Here is a 20363-nt window from a genome sequence, read left to right as displayed (position 1 = left end):
TGGCCTACTATCTACACAAAGCAAAGGAGCTCGAATTCTGTGCTAATATGCCACTTAGAATGGCTTCAGTCAATGCACAGTACACAAATTACGTTAATGAATTCAGGATGCATATGGCAATTCCCACTCTACAAAGGCATACAAGGAAATGAGAAAGAAGTATGTAAAATTAATGATTAACACATTAAGCAGTATTATTTGAACCGGGTAATGTTCACTGTGGCTATTTAAATATTGGAGATAAACCATTCTAAAATTAAGAGTCTACAAGGTTAATGCCTGATATTTTACCTATGACAATACTTTAATCTTATTTATATAGAGTTTCCTCTATGCCTTATAATGCAATGGAAACAAAGGTGCCCATTGTTAAACACCAAATAAAATACCAGCCTACTATTAGCAACAAATTGTTCGATTTCAACATAGCTATCTTGAATCTAAGACATAATGCATTCATTTGTCGATGTAGTGAAAAGAAACAGAGAATGGCTTAAAAATAAAAATTACACATTCATTTCTCCCACAGTACATTCTATGAATGGCCTTGTTCCTTTCTTCTACAACATAGACTTTAGGAAATCAATTTCTCAAAGAAATCATGGTGTAGGTTCATATCTACATGGGTAGCTCCAGGGCTTACATGAGAACAAAACTTTTCTCTTTATGGATCCCACCCATTAATACTATTTAACCCCAAAATTTTGAACTGAAAATTAATTTCCTTGCATTATAACCATACAGTTCTGTAAATCTGCTGGTCAATGAGTGTTGGAAACACTCAACTCACAAGTATGGAACCACTATGAGCTGGGCCTTCTTTCTAGTGAAACGCGGTCTAATATTTCTCCAGCATTCTGCTGCTCAAAATAAACAGGGTAGAAGTGAAATTTTTCATTTTGCAATTCATCATGTTGGTTTGTGACTTTCAGAAGGCCAATTCAGAAAATAAATTTATTACAGCTCAAACTGAGTAGAGGATACATTTATAGAACTTAATTAGAAGAAAAATATGATGATAGGTAAAAAATGTCAGACTGAAATGAATTCTATATTCGAATACACATAAGAAGGCAGACCGAATCCTCAGAGCTGCTGAGTATGATGTATGTTAGCTCACGGCTTTCCTGGCACACACATGCACACTTGACTAGATGATAAATCATCCTCTTTAAGTGAAGACATCTAAATCATTGACGTCTTTACAAACTTTGAAAGATAAGTTTCCAAAATGACTTTTGTGAGGGGAGCTACTTGTAGAAGTTACAGGAAAAACAACAACAACAACAACAAAACACAAACAAAAACCCATTGGTGGCTAATTGATTTGAAAGTGTTTTTCCAGACTCCCCATCCCTTCCGCTCTGGGGCCTCCTCCATTCCAACTGCAACTTCCACTTCCGCTCGGCACAGACGGATCACACTCTCTGGTGTCTTTGCCCATACATTCTTTTTCTAACATTGACTATTTAACAAAAATATTTCTTATCTATAAGTGACTTTTTTTTTGTAATCATTCTGCACAAATTTCAATCAAACACTAATACACTATTCTTCAAAGAATAGATTTTACTTCATCCATGAAATGATCTTTAAGTGAACAGAAATATTTCCAGCATTTATAAGAAGGAACTTAATGCTTTGTATCAACTAATAAATACTTGTTATTGAATTGGTTACTGAATAAGTACATCAGCAAAGACTAGGTCATAGTAATAAAGATCCCCAATCAAGAGTTGTAATTCCCAACCCAGATCAAGGTGGGATAACATGGACCAGAAATGTTTCCCCAGATACACAAGTTCAGTGTTATTATCAACTCCATAATGAGGTACTAGTGTCTGAAGTCCTTCTCCATTATCATTAATTAATGGTAATGATATTTAACATTATTTGAAAACTTAATGTGCACCAAAAAATTACACTAAATGTTTTTAATTCTCACAAGTGGAATGAGGGAAGAGGTTTGTCTGTTTTATTTATTGTATACTCAAACTCCAACTGTGGCTGGCAGTTAGTAGATATTCAACAAATGCTTGTCGACTATCTGACTGACTGACTTTAGTACTATTAATTTTGTTATTTTATGACAAAGTAAACAGAGATTGAGATATTATATAAATTTCTCATGTTCACATTTGGTAATGGATAGAGACTGACTTTGAATTCAGGACAATTTGATTTTATGGTTCATGATTTTAGCTACTTCTACTTAGTATCAATCTTTCATAGTTTATTATTTATATGTACATATTATAGACATCAATAATATCAGTAAATGCTTAAGTCATGTAGTCATTATTAAACTCTGAGTTAAAAAACCCATCTAGGAATTGTCAGGGTATATACTGGAGCTGGGTATCACATGACATAATAACTTAAAGGGGTTAGAGGACCCTACTCTTTACAGTTAAAATTCTCTGGTGTTGTAGGAGAAACCAGGTAATAGTCCCTTCCACATTCCTGTCTACATAAGGCTTCTTCTCTGCTGATATACTATGTGTTGCACTTGATAAAGTATTTAATTTGTTCTCTTGTGCTAATATTATGAACTTTGTATTGTACTTCAAGTTGTCAGAGGGCACTGCCTTGTTATCCACGTGTTATCAAGTGATAGAGCACTCTGTAAAGAATAAATATAAAAAGACATTTAATAAGCATTGATTCCATAGGCTTTTAATTCATTGAGAATTTCCCTAGTATAGTGAGGCCTCAACCCTTATCATTCTACTTATCCCTGAATCACTCTTTGAAAGAAGCTGAAGAAAAAGAGAAATAACTAACATTCCATAGGAGTCAGCTCTTGATCCTAGAATTGCATATATTAACACATTAATGGTCATAATACCCTTATGCATTAGGTCTACTATTATTTCCATTTTGCAGATGATGAAACTGGGTCACATAGAGGTTAAGTGATAAGCTCAAGGTCACAAAGCCAAAAAGTGGCAGAATGAGGACATGAATTTGAGTGGACTATGTCCAGAGTCCATGTCTCTCAGTAGAGTATGGTCAGAACTTCAATCACATTTTACCTTTTTAGATGACACAGGAGAGGAAGCCAAGCCAAATATTGTCTTATTTCTGTCTGAGGAATTTATTGAGATGCATCTTGAAGTTTCTAAAGAATTGATCTTTTTTTTTTCTGTCATTTTCTAATGATGTGTGAAAGGTTATAACTATTGTCACTTGTTATTTTCTGTCAGTTAGGTACTGGCTAGATAGGTTTAGAGTGGTGGTGGGATAGCTCAAAGATGACTGAGAAAGAAGTACTTATGTTCTAAATAAAGCAAATGTTGGTGAACTTTTTCTGTAAAGGGCCAGATAGTAAATATTTTAGGCTTATGAACCACGGTCTCTGTTGTGACTACTCAAATTTGCCATTGCAGCATGAAAGCAGCAATAGACGAAATATAAATGAAAGAGGCTGTGTTCCAATACAACTTCATTTATGAAAGCAGGTGGTGGGTCATATTTGGCCTTTGGGCCCTCTTTTTCTACCCAAAGCATTTGAATGGCACGGAGTAGACTAGTGTTTAAGAATGTGGACTCCACAGTAAGATACGTGTTCAAACCCTTGCTCCAGTGTTTACTTGATAGGCATTTTTGAATAAGTTATTTCACTAACCTTTGTCTCAAGGTTCTCATCTGAAAAATGAGTAGAATATAGTATCTACCTCAAAGGTTTATTTTGAGACTTAAATAAGTTAATATGTGTCAAGGACTTAGAACAGGGTTACACACATAGTGAAAACTCAGTGAACAATATCATAGTGCCGAGAAACAGGCCCCCGTGACCAGCCGGGCTAGTTTTGAATACTAGCCTACTACTTACGTATTAGTTGATTACATTGCACAACCTCTCAGTCTCAGTTTCCTTGTTTATGAAAAGGAGGGAATAGTAAAACTGATGTATAGGGGTATTGTGAGGATAAAATAAGTAGATCTATGGATAGTCTTTGGAACTATATCTGAACATGATCAGTTCTCTAGAATAAGAGGTTCTGAATCAAAACGCTAACCGTGGTTACCCACAGGCAGTAGAAGTGGGTGGAAGAGATGGAAAAGTTTGAATTTTATATGAGGTATGTGTAGTTTTCTAATAATAAACATATAATAAACCCACACATCTTCCGAACACTTACTATATGCCAAGCACTGGGCTTCACCTTGTAAAAGTAGAATGAGTAGGAACTAATCTTTATACTCAACAAGCTCAAGATGTGATTAGAAATAAAAGTGAAATATAATTACAAATAATTATATATATGTGGAAACCATACAGAGCATTATACTCAGAATAGTTAGTTATTATCATTTATCAGCATAATTGTACTTCACTGTAACCTGGCCTTTAAAATAGTTAACTTCTATGATTCATACATGTCTCTTTTAGAAATCATAAGTAGTAAGTTTAGCACTTAAAATTATAGATATTTAGGGAGAAATGATGTTTCCATGTGGTTTTGATAAGACACTAGAAATTGCTGGGCTTGATTTGATACTAAGTCCTCTGACAAAAATACAGCCCTCACATATAATATTTTCACAAATGAACATAAGGAAGCTAGGTGGTCATTTCATAATACAGTCCAGTTTTCAGGATTGCATTCAGTGAAACAGTGGACAGTATGCATGCACTGACTCCTGTCCCTGACTTCATATAGACAAGTGGCACAAAGTTATTGCTAGTCACAAAAAAGCCCTCTGCTAGGCCCTTGGCATGTTGAAATGAAGAAGGCACAGTTATGTGCTCTCCTCAAGCTATGTCCACAAACAGGTATCCCTCCTGAAACCACAGAATGACTTTCATTCTCAGGAATGTCTTCTCAAAGATCTAATTAATAGGAATAATGAGCCCTTACTTATATCTTCCTGGCACCTGCCCTACGTGCCACAAAGTCATTTTACTTTAAACTTTGAATATAAGCTTTCTGCTTCTCTTTAACTTATTATTAATTATAATTACAAGACTCCGAGACAAAGGCCCTGTCATCTCATTCCTAAGTTAATAAGCTTGTGACTAGGGTGAAAATAGTACAGAAAAATATCTTATGGATTCGTAAAAAGAGAATGTGGGTGAATACGAGTCCTTCTTCTTAATCAAGTCATGTCCTCTATAAAATGTTTTGTTAAACAATATAGCAGGCATGTTACATAAAATATTATGTTCTAGCAGAGATTTTCATCTCTTTTATAATAGGGCACATTCCCTATAACAGCCCATCTGATATATACTTCAAAAGCTCTCCTCTCTAATTGAAATTATTCTTTCCAGTACTGGCATTACACAAGGATATTTTGGAAAGAATATGTGTAGGTGTATGGAGAACACTATTAATTATCAGTAAAGTCGGTGACATAAGCACCACTGTTAGACTTTTCAAAGGAAAGAATATTAATCCAAGAAAAGATTGTCACAAGAAAGACTAATTAGATACCCCTGTCTTCACTTTAGGTTATTCAGCATTGTAAATGTTTCCTTCACTTCAGTTCACAGGCTCTAATTATTTTCAACATAGAAGATGCACAGTGGGTTGAAAATAAATCAATATCAAAATATGTGCCCCATGAGCATTTCGTGACCACTTATTTACTCATCCTTAATGACAGCACACTCGCACGTTACATATGCCTTTATCCAGCTTGCCAGGACAAATATATATATAAGGCTTGTCTGACTGTTGCTCAGCTAATAATTGCACCTTATATTTGGATTTGAATCAGGATTTACAAAGCACTCTAACATGCAACTTTTTTCCTTATTTCAACAAATATGTATCAAAAGCCTACAATGCAGTATGCAAAACAGACAGAGGCATCCCTCTCAGGAAGCTTTCATACAAAGCGAGGAGGGGGTACAAATAGCAACAGTAAACTAAACAAAACTAAACCTAGCTCTAAGAAAAACATAAGGAAGCGACATGACAATGATTTGGGGGAGAATTTATATTCAATGAAGTGTTTAGGGGAGTCCTTACTAAGGATGTGACATTATAATAGAGAACAGAGGCAGCAAGAAAGCGGCAGCACCTTTAGAACAATTTAGGGACAGGTGGTTTCAGGTACAGGTGACTGCACCTGCAAAAGGGCTAGGCTGAAGAAGTCGGTGTATTCCAGGGATAGAAAGGCCAGGGTGACTGCAGAGAGCAGGCAAGGAGGACTGTGTGGAGGATAAACAAGGAGCAGTAAAAAGGCAAGGACCAGATCCTATAGGGCTTCGTAGGCTGAAAAAAGAAGACTGAAATTTATCCTAAGATTACTGAATAGTTTTAAGTATGAGAATGATATGTAATTAATAATTATTTAAAAGATCTCTCTAGCTGCTGTGTGGAAAATGAGAAAATGAGGAGTAAGAGAAGTAAGCAGGTCATTACCTAGGAGTACACCGTAGTAAGGTAAGAATAGTGGCTTGAGATCCATTTAACATATAGCTCCTTGTTATTATGACAGATGTCACTTTAGTATATAAACATTTTCACCATTACTTTTAGGAAGAGTCAGCTTACAGTTGTTCTCACCAATAAAGAATATTAAAAAATTAAGTGTGCTTTAAAAAGTGGCAAAGCAACATGGAATAAATACCATAAAACAATTATGTGCACAAAACTAAATAGAAATCTGCCAAAAAGATATCAGGTCTAATTCATTTTCAGAAGTCAGTTAAGTAAATGTGAAATTATGATATCTTAATACTTCCCTGGCACTTAAAGTTTAAAAATTGTGATATTATAGATTTTATTTCAAGCTAAGTAGAATTTACGTTGTCTGGATATTGGAGCGTAGAACGTTCCTTTCATTTTCATTAAATAGGTAGAGTGTTTTCATAGTTTATGGGTTTATGAATAATGCCCTTATTGTTCTAGTCCAAATTGGTATTCTTCCAACTTTATATGTATAATAAATTTGGAGTGGGGCAGGGTACCAAACAGTCTTTCCCCTGCCTTGCTATATGGCTGGTAGTGCTAATCCCCGTTGTCAGTGAGGTAGGAGGCAGCCTATACTGGCTCGTCCATGGGGAGAGGCCTTAAGCAGTGACTTAGATACTCTATACACACTGGGATTTAAAAGGCCATTTATCCAAAAAAGAAATTCACACATATATATAACATCATAACAGTCATCCACATTATCAGTTTACAGACACAACACAAACCCTTTTTAACAAGATATAAATTGTTTGGTCTTTCTTACCCCTTGTAAAAAAGCAGTTCCCCACGGCTTTCCAAAAATCTGTTTTATTCTTAAATTAGGTAGCACGAATTTATACTTTTAAATTAAACTTTTACTTTAATTTAAAATATAATCAGTTCTCTAGGGAGAGTCTTCAGATTAGATAAATCAATTTTAGCTAATCCTGATTAAATCAACTATTTATAAATAAGGGTAATACTATTTTTGTTACTGCTTCTATAAACTAATATAGATGCTCCACGGAAATTAGATTTCTATTTTTATAAGAAAAAAAATCCTCAAATACACAGCCAAATGTAGAGATTTTCTACTAACACTCAACTCAAATATAATTAATGAAAAGTTAACATATGTGCAAATATGCAGCCTAATATTCTTTCAAAATGCACCATCATCTCACCTGCAAAGCTGGAGAGCTGTTTCCTGGGGTTGGGGGAGCTTCCACTTTGGTGAGTGTTCAAGCCCAGGCCATTTCCCAATTATCTTAAGATCTGGGGACCAGTGGCCTTGAGCAAAAGTCATTTAACTTTATTATACTGTTTCCTCACATTAAAAAAAAAGTGATATCATTTATCCTGTATCGTTTACTTCATTCTTGTTTTATTTACATAGTCTTAACCTGAACAGTATCATTTCTATTTTCTCTAAAAGTTGTTGAATTTTCTAATATATGAAAGACCATTCTGAGATACAGAGTCAACTAAATGAAATTATAAACTCTAAAGACTGGGAAAGGTGGCTACCGCTGTTTTGTTGAATGAAATGAAGAGGATCAACAAAACAGGATAACTACTTCCAGGTTTATGAAACTATCTTGAGGAATCTTCCTGCTACCTTAGCAGTTGAACATTTTACGCTACATAATTTTATACAGATTCAGCTTCATGTTATGAAGCCACTGTAGTTCTTTACAGTTTAACAAGTTTGAGAAGTTATATTACACATTTATATTCTTAAGAAACCCATTTCAATAATAAAGTTTATTTGGTTGTTTATGTTTCAGAAATTTACAAGAATTCTTGGAGTTATGAATAAAAAAATATTCCATTTCACATCTCCTTAGTATATTAGTGACGCAGAGTAGATACTTTTCTAAGTTGAAGTCAAACTTCACTGGGGTAAGAGCTGGATCACAAACATCTCTTTCTAGGAGTATATTTAGAAATATAACCTACACATAATCTAGGCATAACTAGAAGTGTCACTACTTAAGACATGGAATTGAGGTAAACTTACATATTGAATTTACAGAATTTTGTTCTGAACATGGCTCAGTTTACCAGAAACCACCAAGCCAATGTGACGATTGTGATTGTTTAACTACCGACAACTATTTCCGGTACCTAATTGATAAGTCAGTTAGAAAGCCAAAATAATTCAGTATTTTCTAGAAAGTAAATTTTGGAATTTAAGTGATGCATATTGAAATTATCATGTTATATAGATAATTTTCAATATCAATTTCTGTATTAAAAAATGTGCTATGACTGGATGAGTTTACATCATCATGTCTCATTTGTGTCAGAAGCCATGTGGCAGGACTGATGCAGATGAGCAAAGGGAATTAACTTCTGAGTTTGGCATTTACTATATGTAGCTGATGATGTCAGAGTGAGAAGCTGGAGAATCATGAGTGAGTCCCAGGGATCAGTTTTCAAAAGATAGTGGGGTAGGATGAGAGGGACAAGAGTAAGAACTGAGATTATAAAAACATCTTAATAAAGTTATTAAAAAAAAAGTTCAAGTCAGAGTTGGCAACCAGCTCTATACAGCCAGAATTGATAAGAACAATGAAAAGTATAAGTTTAAGGCATGGAATTAGGTGGCCAAGCGGGCCAAAGTAAAAACTGATAAACACATAAGGTGGTAGGACGTAAATTCTGAAGAAGGAACTAGGTAGTCAGAAATAGCCAGACAATGACAGATTAAGAAAAGCAAGGACCAGACATGAAATGAGTCCTGATAATTTGCCACACATTGCTTTATCAGTCTTTCATTCCCATGCATGTTTCTTTGCATCATAAATACTGCTGACATATTCCTTCTTCCACTCCATGAGAAAGAAGCAAAAATAAAGAGGTGTGTACTGACTTGCTGTGTTATTCCCAACTACCCACTCTGGGTAATAAAAGGCGGCAAAGACAGCAATGCAAGCAGTGACCCACTACAATCTCAGGTAAGTGCTGTGGCTTGTTTTCACCCAGCCCAATTAGAACAGGAGCAACTGAACATATATCTAATTCCATGCTTTATTATCTGCCCTGAGTTCTGCCAAATTCAGTGGGAGAAATAAAAGGTATGTACCATTCCCAATACTTGCAAGCATACAGCTTAATCTACCTCCTTTTATAAATGATTCAAATTACTTTCCTGTAGTACAGCACTTAACTTTGGAAGCAGACCCCTCTCAAAGTTACCAAAGTCTTTTCTATATCATATGGCTCTACCTCAAGTTATTCTTTGCTGTGTGTATGTATGTAGTTTGTTTATGTTTTAACATTATGTTGTCCTTAGAAAGGAGAGGGAATCTCACTGCAAGGGCGACTAGGAGAGGTGGTAAGTGTTTGCTGCAGTATGTATTAACCCCTTAACCCTGCTCGTTTAAGCATCCTTGTCTTGTCCTCTCTTTACTTCACTTATGTAGGTATAAGAAGGCAGAATCTTTGGTTTCATATGCTTGTTCACTCTGCTTTATCTCTTCTCAATATAAGGTTTCAGTGACCTGTAATATTTCATCTGATTTAATAACTTCATTTATTTTATTTTAACTCTACTTGATACTTTTCCATCTTCTTATACAACAGATTGGCCACTCCCCCAGCCTTCTTCACACCTTTATCAATATTGCTGGTGCATTAAAGCAATGTTCAAACTGTAGGGGAAAAAAAAGAATGATGTGGGCACATAATCATGGAAAATATTTCTTTAATTCATTTTGGGTAAACTTAGTTACTGATAATTCTGAAAACAAGGTTGCAAATATATTAATAAAAATCATTTTTTATTCTAAAACTTTTTTTGCCAATGGGCAATTATTTTGTTATAACAAATATGTTATTAGTTTGACAAAAATAGAATTTCTGATGTCATGATCTTTTTTTTTTTTTTTTGGCTAAACAATCACAGCAAAAGTTTTAGCAATGGAGCTCTATACAGCAGTTACCCTAAAAGTTCTGTGATTTATGTACCCTGGACTCTGCACTTGGAAATGATACTTAAGCCTCAGTTTCCTCTTCTGTAAAATAGGGATAATAATTGTCTTTAGTTCCTACAGGATATTAAATGAGATAATTCATAGAGCACTTTGTGTAATATCTTATATTCGCTAAAGTTTAACTATTCCAATTATTGTTTTAAATAATTTTTGACTGTTCTTCCTCATATAGTTGACATTTAGCAGTAGGCAGAATTGTCTCTCAAAGGCGTTTATGCCCAAATTACTGGAATCTGTGATCATGCTTAAAGTAGGAAAATTATCCTGGAGAGTGGATCTATTCTAATCACAAAAGCAGGAAAAATGAGGCGGAAGCGTAAGTCAGGGAGATCAAAGCATGAGGAGATTTGATCCACCTTGCTGGCTTTAGAGGTAAAGGGAAAGGGACATGCATTATGGATATAGAGAACCTGTTGAATATGAGAACTACGCTTGTCTTGACAACCAGCAAGGAAATAAGAACCTCAGTCCTACAACCAACTAGAACTGAATTCTGTCCACCATCTGAATGAGGCTGTAAGCGGATTCTGCTTCAGAGATCCAGACAAGAGCCCAGACCTACTGTTGCTTTGATTTTAACCCAGAGAGATCTTAAGCAGAGGAATGAACTGAGCCTGCCCAGATTTTTGACCTACAGAATTATGAGATAAGAAATTTATATTGGTTTAAGTCATTAAATTCATGGTAATTTGTTATAGCAGCAATAGAAAACTAATAGAGTCTTACAGAGAGTAACAAAGGAAATTAAATTTAATTGAAAATATATATAGTTTATTTCATGGAATATGAAATTATAGTTTCTAATATTTTGAATCTAATATAAAAGAGTCTCACAGGATTAGATTTGTTGTTTCCAATAAAAATCCATTAATATCTTATTTATAATTCTATTACTTTGTGTCGAGTTAATGAATCAGTTCTAGCTGGAACATGTTTTATGCCATGGGATGATTTTCTTAATGATATATTTATCAGTCTTGAACCACATAAGAACATTGTAATTAAGTCAGAGAAACTGTAGGCAAAGAAAAGTATGTAAAATAAATTACTTGAATTTCTCCCCCAATGAAATGTTAAATTTTGGCAGATAATTTCAGCAGGAATATGTACATCTACATGTATATAATAGTACATTATATAATTTACATATTATTTTATCCAGTACCATAATATATTAAATATGTATTTATATGTTCTAAAGCTTCTTTCCAAACAGTCTTCAACTAGTTTAATCAGATTATTGAAAAAATAATTATCTGTGGTAAACTCTCTTTTCCTAAAAGATATACAACTAATTTTTTAAATAATAAACTTCAACCTTTTTAAGAGCCACTTTTTAAAAAATATTTGTAATTGATTTATTTTAATTTGTGAAAAATAATTCAGACACATAAATTAACCTCACTTAAATCATCCGATTAATCACTATGTTGTGCCATGTGTAGTTTTCTTTTCCCCAAATAACCTTTGATTATTCTCAATATGATGAACATAAATATACATAATTAGAAATAATTTTTAAATCATTTCCGTTTTACTGCCATTTAGCAACATTGATAGAAGTAAAAATATCCATAAGATTAAACTGGGCATTGTTATATAGTTGTAACTTTGAATTAGTAGTTTTAGTCAAACTTTACATTTAGTCTACTCTGAAATTTGTTTAATTCTATATAATATTTTAAAAAATCAGTTTTTGAGACTACTGCTATTTTCTTTACCACCAGTTTCTATATTCAGCCCCTTTGCAATGCAACTTTGTTGTATGTTTCCCAGCTCTGAATATGGACCTTACCATGTGAATTGCATTAGCCAATGAGCCATTATCTTAGTAAATGTGGTACACTCAAGAGGCTTGAAGAGTATTTGCAAGATCAGGTTTCCTCTTTTGTCCTCTATCATTGTCATGAGAAGGTACTTGCCCCAGCCTGATGGAGCATGAGAAACATGGAACAGTGCCCAGATGTCCTGATTTCCATCCCATACCAAATCAGCTGACCCACACACATGTGAGTTTAGTCAAGACCAGACAAACCACCATCCCACCCTAAATGCAAACAGCAGAATTGCCTAAATGACTACTTCAGCTGCCTGACCATTAAATACTCAATGTTTAATATCACTGAGGGTTTATGGCTTTTTTTCCAAAACACAGAATAAAGGTTTAAAAAAAACCTAACTGACAGAGACGCATTATTTTATAATACTTTGTGTCCTTTGAGATACTTCATTTTTAGAATCAGAAAAAAGTTCTTTTCATATTTCCCTCCTTTACTGCTATTGAAATAAAAATTTTCTTGTTACATATATTACTTTGAATTTATTAAATTTTATGTTCATTACAATTAAGAATCCAATTAAGCACATGAAAATAAAAACATTAACAATTAAAAATACGTTTTTTCATTTAATATAATATGCATTTGTTCTTTATGAGTTTGCATAAGAGAAAGTGTTTAAGCTATTGTGTAACTCTTAGCCTTTTGAGGCATACTCAGTGGACACGAGCCAGAGGGACTACTCATTTGGATATATACCATGTTATACATGCATTGTGAAAAACATTTGTTTCCAGATTCACTCTCCTCTGCCACTTATATTTCAGGGCATCATTCTGTATTATCGATTTACCTGTATTACTATGTATGCAAAATTATTTTATTGTCCTATGACAACCTTTAAGTTGGAAAGCAAATCAATTTCAAAAAAAGAATCTATATCACACATAGATGAATGACTAAAAATCACTTTCAAAAAATATTTACTATTTATGATATTGTTTCCTTCCTTTGGTAAAGATAATAAAAACTTGGCTATAGCTTTGTATATTAAAAAATAATCTTAAAAATAATCTTTGTTTCTTAGGGCCTGATTTTATCTATAATTGATTTTAAGATTTCACTGAAATCTTGAATAGATAAGGAGAATATAAAATATTTTTTCTGTGTTACTGGATTTGTAATTTGAGGCATTTAATTTAGTCTTCTGAAAACTGATGAATACTGTGAATATTATAGAAAGAGATATATTTTTCAAATTTCATTTTCTTTGATCTAATAATCTTTTACCTGTTAGAAATTTCAAAAAATTTTGCTGTAAGTCCCAGCAGGATTGTTAGAAATTAGAGATGACTAAAATCACTGTTTTCATTCCTTCTATCAATTGTAGTTCCTCTTTATCAATTACAGTAATTTCTCTGTTACTTTTGTTCTTTCTTTTTGACTTCATCTTTTCCATCAGATCTTTGAACGTTAATTAGGCTGAGACAGAACTCTTGCTATGGCTATTCCTCTCACCTAACTTTTCCTATCTATTAATTCAGATTCATTTGGTCATACTATTGAGTTGTTGGAAATGTCAAGAGAAGTAGAACCTCTTTATGCAAAATGAATGTTCCCTGTTCTGACCCTCCGTTCTCTGACAGTCTGAAGATATGAGGACAGCAATTAGAAGGCAACTAGCTCCTTAACCTTTAGGTTTTAGTTTTCTTATTTCTCATATCGCTGCTACACAACCTGCTGCTCTGAACTATGAACAATCTACAACATTTACAAACAGCTCTAAATAATTAAAATTCTTATAATTTTCATATTATAATTATGAAAGACTGTTAGAGCCTCTCACAATGCCTTTTGTTTTTTAATGAGGCATTTCCTTTAAAGGTTGCAATCCTGGCCTCTCTCTAGCCCATCATTCTCTCTGCGAACGAGAAAAAATCTCTGCATGGCTGTATGGCAACTTGGGAATAAAGAGATTTGCAATGTTCAGCTTCTGTCTCTTCTCTAGATCAACCTGCCTATAATAAACACACATTTTCAGCTCTCCTGTGTTGTACATTGTAAAGACAGCCTACTGGGTGACAGGCCAACTACGGCTCAGCATTCATTATCTGTGCTCCAGTAGGTTAGCCTATTTGCAAGAGTGGAGTAGTAGAAAGCCCATTATGGCAACATATTGAAACATCCCTCTAATCTAGCTTTTATCAGTAAAAGCTAATATTTTATCTCCATCTATGTTAAGCTCCCAATGAATTCTTGACTTGATCAAGGAAAGAAAAGTGTTTATTTACTGGCTCCCAGAACTCCAGATCTTGAGGAAAAGACAAGCATTAGCACTTGAAAGACTAAAATAACGTGGTTTACATAAACTTGGGGTATGTTGAATTTGATCTTAGCAGTTTTAGGTAGTTCCTAGTATTCCTTGTGCTTTTAGGTTTGCTGTTGGTTTTGCAGACTTTAAGATGGTTCTGACTAATGTGGGTCAAGTATGTGAATTAGTAACCATGGATTTTATGGTTCTCAGTGACTGACTTCATAAAACAATTTCTCAAACAATATAAAACGTTAAACTCTAAAAATCAGATTTTCCCTAGAAATCATTTATAAAAATATAGGCTTTCTTGAGATATATAAGAAACAAGGCTTTTCCTTTCAATAATTTTCTTAAGACATTAAAATAATGTCACCATACTTTGAATCACCTGGGTTACCTATCTGTACATTTATATCCTCATTTGTAAAACACGAATGTTTAGAAATTAAATAAAATTTAAACTGAATTACAGAGAAAGCACTTGAGATATCATCTATCACATATTAGGTACTCAATTAAATGTTGGTTATTATTATTTTTTCGTATTTCCACACTTAGGAATCAGTTTTGAATTTCTCAGAAAAAAAGTTATTTTTCTCATTTTAACTCACATAATAATAATAATTTAAACATCTCTTAAATTTCTTTAATACTCAAATCCTTCAAATTTATGCAACAGTGATATCCTATATATAGTTTTTAAGTGGGAGAGAGAAAAACTCAGATGGTTATCTGCTAGTGTTTTCAGTTTTTCAATGCTCAAAGGAAATATAGACTCTAATAAAAACAAGTGATTGATGGACTCTTTCTTCATACCATACCAAAGGACTATCTCTATGGATTTCTTTCTAAGTTAGGTTATAGGCAAAGGCTATAAAAGATCCAAAGCTATTGATCAGTACTTTGCTATGTGCATGTAACATGGAATTGTTGATTTCTATCCCGTCTTCTCGCAACAATAAAGTATCTTTTCCCTATCGTTGGCATAGCAAATCAGGAGAATTAGTGATTTTAACAGAGGACAAAAGTCAAGAGTTGTGATGAATGTTATTCTACATAAACACCTCTAATAATCTTAAAGTCACTTAGGGATATATTTTTTTCAGATAAGTCACTTTTGCCTGTCATCTTTCTCTGGAAATACAGAAAACTTATAAGTTAACATCAGGGAAAAATGTTTTATTCAATAGCAATTGATATGCAGAAGGAGGATAACATACTACACTAACAAGTCATTTTTCAATGCACTGATATTCCACAATATCTAGTTTTTTAGATATTAACAAAATGATACTTTGGCAAGAATGCAATAAACCTAATTCATCTTCTATATTTAATAATTCACTTCTTAGTAAACATCTAAGTGGCAAGATATATACAACAGAATCTAATGCTTATATACAAACTGTTTGTATATATATATATATATATATATACACATATGTATATGTACACATATGTAAAAGATGTAGACAGTTTACTGTTAAATGAATCATGAAAACAAAAGCAAAACAAAAACAAACAAAACAAAACAAAACAAAACAAAAAAGATAAAAAAATGTCAAAGAGTTCTAAGGAGATTGCCAAGAAAATAAATCTACTTTCATATTACAGAAAATATGTATACAGTATATATACCACAATAGTAATGTTATTTAGATTAAGTTCTTAGTCCCATGCTTGTATTACTAATGCAGTAGATGCTTTTCCATATGAAAAAATTACATTTTATAAGATTCTAAAACTTTGTAAATTCAGGAAAAAAATATATTTATAATTTTTAGAGGAAGGTTATTCAAAATATAGAATTTTTATTCATGTATTATATGGAGCATTATGATGCTTTCGTATTTCATTAGCCTTAACAAAAAGGTTATATGATGTAGACCTATTTTAAAAGACTATAAAATGAACATGAATGCTTAATTATAAATTTTAAAATCATTTATATTACTAATTATATTCCATCCATTTTACCATTAAAATATTATCTGTTTCTTCTATTCAGAGAAAGTGGATCTTAATGGTTGTAGAGATTGAAAGAAGTTTTTTTTCTTACAATTTAGATTTTGACTATATAAACATTTGTGTCACTAAGCCAAAGCCCCAAAACAGTAATGTACAAAATTTATTATGGGGTTTGAAGGTCTAATAACGCATGTTTAATTTGACACAATGAATGTAGATATAATTACAGTCTACAAGAAAAAGTATTCCCTGTACTTAAAAAAATAAGTCCTCAGTTACCAAATAAGCTCCATTATATTTCATTAACTTAACAATGTAATGCTACTTTAAACCTGAAAAGTAATGAAACCTTAAAAATATATCAACAATTAAGTCAAAACCACAAGCATGAAAAGAGTAATGCTAAGCACATGCAAATTATTGTTACCATTAAGTGAATTTCAAATTTAAAGTCTATTTCCATTAAAGTGATTATTTCACTCATTTCATTAAGAAAGAGATTTATGCAGAAATAAAAAATGGTACTAATATTCATCAGGCAAATAGGCAGGCAATTAAGTGGACCAAAGATCTAAAATGCTCTGTGTCCCATCAGATTCTCACCAAGAGAAGTAACAATCTTGTCAAACTAACTTTGTCTTTACCTGTTACAACTGTCACGCTCATGGCAATTTTTTTAGGGTGGGGTGGAACATGACAAAAAGCTTCTCTCTCCCTTTCATCTTTCTTAGGGCCATCAATCAAAACACAAAAACAAAAAAGCCATATCAATAATGACAAAACTCTCTTTTCTTTTCCACCACAAGAATTAATAGAAATGTTATATGCCTAGGCAAATTAGTTAGCAGCAAATGAACTTCGTAGGAGCCAGAAAGTCTATGTGAGACATTAGCAAAGGTATGTTTTCAGACTGAGAAATATTTTGGGACCTATTGTGTGCTTGGGCCTTAGCACATCTTTATTAATTTGTAATGACTATTATCATAGTCTCTGGTCTTAGTTTCCAATATTCTTCCACTTAACTACACCTCTCTCTGATCTACAAAGAAGCACAGTAATATATGCAATGTACTTTTCATCTTATTGTTTTTCTTCTGCTGTCACTAAGGCTACCTAGTGACAGCTTATTCCCAAGAGGACACACACTGCTTTGCTTTTACCACTGACCAATGTCAGCCCTATTTGAGACTTAGAAATCCTATCTCAATGATTACCTCTTCCACAAATTCTTTCTTACTTTCCTCTAACTGGTTTTCCTCTTCCACATTTGCACCTCCAGAGTGTTTACTGAAGACATTTGTGGAATTTATCTTACTCTACCTTAAGTGAATTATTTTACCTTCCCAAATTAGTTGAACAGTGATCAAACTTTTTTAACATTCTAGGTAATATTCCAAAGTTGAACAATTACTGTTTTATTTCTTATTCACCTTTTAAATAACTTCTTCCGAAAAAGAAAACCAATTCAAGAGTTTGTCACATTTTGAGGAAAAAAAAAAGTTTCTATTCCAATTTGAGTAGCTCAGTGCCTCATGAACAGTCACCACCGATTTCAGGCCTCGTGTCTAGTATTCCGTTAACTAAACAGGATAATATCCTTTGATGGTTTTGTCTCAATTGTCAAGGTAATTGCTTCAGTTCCTTTCTTCACTGGGTGATAGATACCTAGCCTAAATATGGTTATTATTAGAGTTAAGGAATTAAAAATATAAATTCCTTATCTACTAAATTTCTTATCAGCATTTTAATGTGCATTCCTAATTTCCAAATACGAAAAGATTATTAAAATTTGAAACAAGAAAAAAGCTATGCTTTCTTTCAGAAATGGCTGGTTTAGAAGCCCTCAGGAACCCTGAGTCATTATAAAACTGGAATATGAAAAGCTTGCTGAGCATATGGCTTCCTCTTTAGAGACAGTGACAATTTAAATGTTCCTACCTTATCTGTTTATCTTCCTTTTCATTATAGGAAGAGCCTTCCACTCCAAGTCCCTCTCTTCATTTCCTTTCTATAGTTGTTAGCAGGAAGCCGCAGATTTCATTTCAAAAAAGATGTTTTAAATGGTAGCTCATGAGAAAGTGGGTAATTTTCCACTAGGGATTGTACTGTAGTATAATCAACCCTTGAAATTTCGTTGATGGATGACATGGTTGGATGCATGCCACATACTGTACACATCAACTTTACTGCTGTGCAACAATAATGTTACATTCCAGGTTGTGAAATATGTTCTTTTTAAAGGAAACTCACAATATATAATAAAAAAGATCTCATTTTAGAATTGTTGGCTTTGGCTACATACTGTATGTGAAAGAGCTCATAAAATGTTTTAGAATTTTGCAACTTGATGAGCTTATTAAGTGTAAGGATCATTTATTTTAAACCATTGTTGTGTCTAAGATCTTGGTAAGGAAAGTCTATTAAGATAGTAGACAATTTCTTAGGAATTATTTGTAAATCCAATACTTCATAAGAGTGAGGAAAAGATCATGAAAAATGTTTCATCATATATACGGAGTGGAAAAGAACACATTAAAAACTTCATTAAAATTCTACACTGCAAGTATTTTCTTTTTGAATCAAAGAAGAATAAGAACAAAAGGCTCAACTAATAATTAATAAATCTGGTAACTGTTCTTCATGTCTTTACGCAGAAGCTCTATGCCACTCAAGTATTTTAAACACGATGGCAGAGCTGAAGAATTGTGGTACCCATAGCTTTAAACAATTCATCTTATAGGTGTCACTCATTAAAATTTGTAATTTGCAGTCTCTGAGGATTGGCTCCTTCGATGCCATTTCATGCCTTTTTTTTTTCCTCATTGTGGAGCCAGAAAGCTAAAATGTTTTCTTAGATTATCTTGATAGTGACAGTAACCACACGACATAGTTCTGCTCAAAGATAAGGATGAAGTTCTTGGGAAGGACATTCTTTCCTGCATAAAAAGGCAGGGATAAGGACAAAGCTCTTTGCTCTTTGATTTTTGCCCTTTGTCTTTTCTTCCCCCTGCCAGTCATGGATATGATGCCTGAAAGTGTGGCAACATGTTTTGTAACCATGAGGACAAAAGCAACACATGAAGGATGACAGTCCAGGAAGAAAAAAAGAGTCAGATTTCATAATAATTTTCTTAAGATAGCCTGCCAGCCTTTCACTGCATGAGATAAAGAAACTCCTACATGTTTAAGTGAATGTTAGACATTTTGCCTCCTGTCAGCTGAACACATCTTCATATTCAATTTGGCACTTGAAAACTGCGTTGCTGTAGTGTCAAAATGTAAAACGTGGAACTTCTCTAGTGAAGAAGACACATGTTAAAGTCCCGAGAATTTTAGGCTAGAAAGTTACAAACTCTGCTAGTATGTTGGTAAAACATTTGTTCAAGTCCAAAAAATATGCTATATGCAGACCACATATTTATCAACAGGACACACAGAAAGGTACATACTTGTGTCTCTGTTGTATTTTTTTAAATTACTAACTTTCAAGCCTAGAATGGCTAGATACTCAATATTCACGTTTCTACCACCTCCATACAGGCAATTAAGCAACACCATTAAGTAAGGAGGAGGGAAGATGCTATTCCCCAGTTTGCCATATATTCTCAAACTAGCAGCAGCCAATTAAATGGACTTAGCCTTTGAGGCACTGGTGGTCTTTCTTCTGCAGGGAGCTGCTGCTTTTCCAGGGACCTTAGATAGAATTATTTTCAGAGAAAGAAAAACTGCTCAGAGCCCATCACTAATGGAGCCTAATACTACAGAAATTATTCAAGGGTTGTGGATATTTGTATTATTTTTTATTGCTGTAATAAATTGCCACAAACTCATTGGCTTAAAACAATACACATATTATCTTATGGCTCTGGAGGTCAGAAGTTTGAAATGGATTTCA

At 33.4% G+C, this 20363-nt stretch overlaps 1 protein-coding gene across 1 annotated transcript in view; it reads right to left on the bottom strand.

Moving 5' to 3' along the window:
• Window positions 1-20363, bottom strand: part of LOC120587738 (sperm-associated antigen 16 protein-like) — a 448498-nt gene that overhangs the window by 369286 nt on the left and 58849 nt on the right. The gene's annotated exons all lie outside the window — the stretch shown is intronic.

This window comes from Pteropus medius, unplaced genomic scaffold (genome assembly GCF_902729225.1).
Source record: "Pteropus medius unplaced genomic scaffold, Ma_sr-lr_union100, whole genome shotgun sequence".
NCBI lineage: Eukaryota > Metazoa > Chordata > Mammalia > Chiroptera > Pteropodidae > Pteropus > Pteropus medius.
This window is presented reverse-complemented; position numbering and strand designations above follow the sequence as displayed.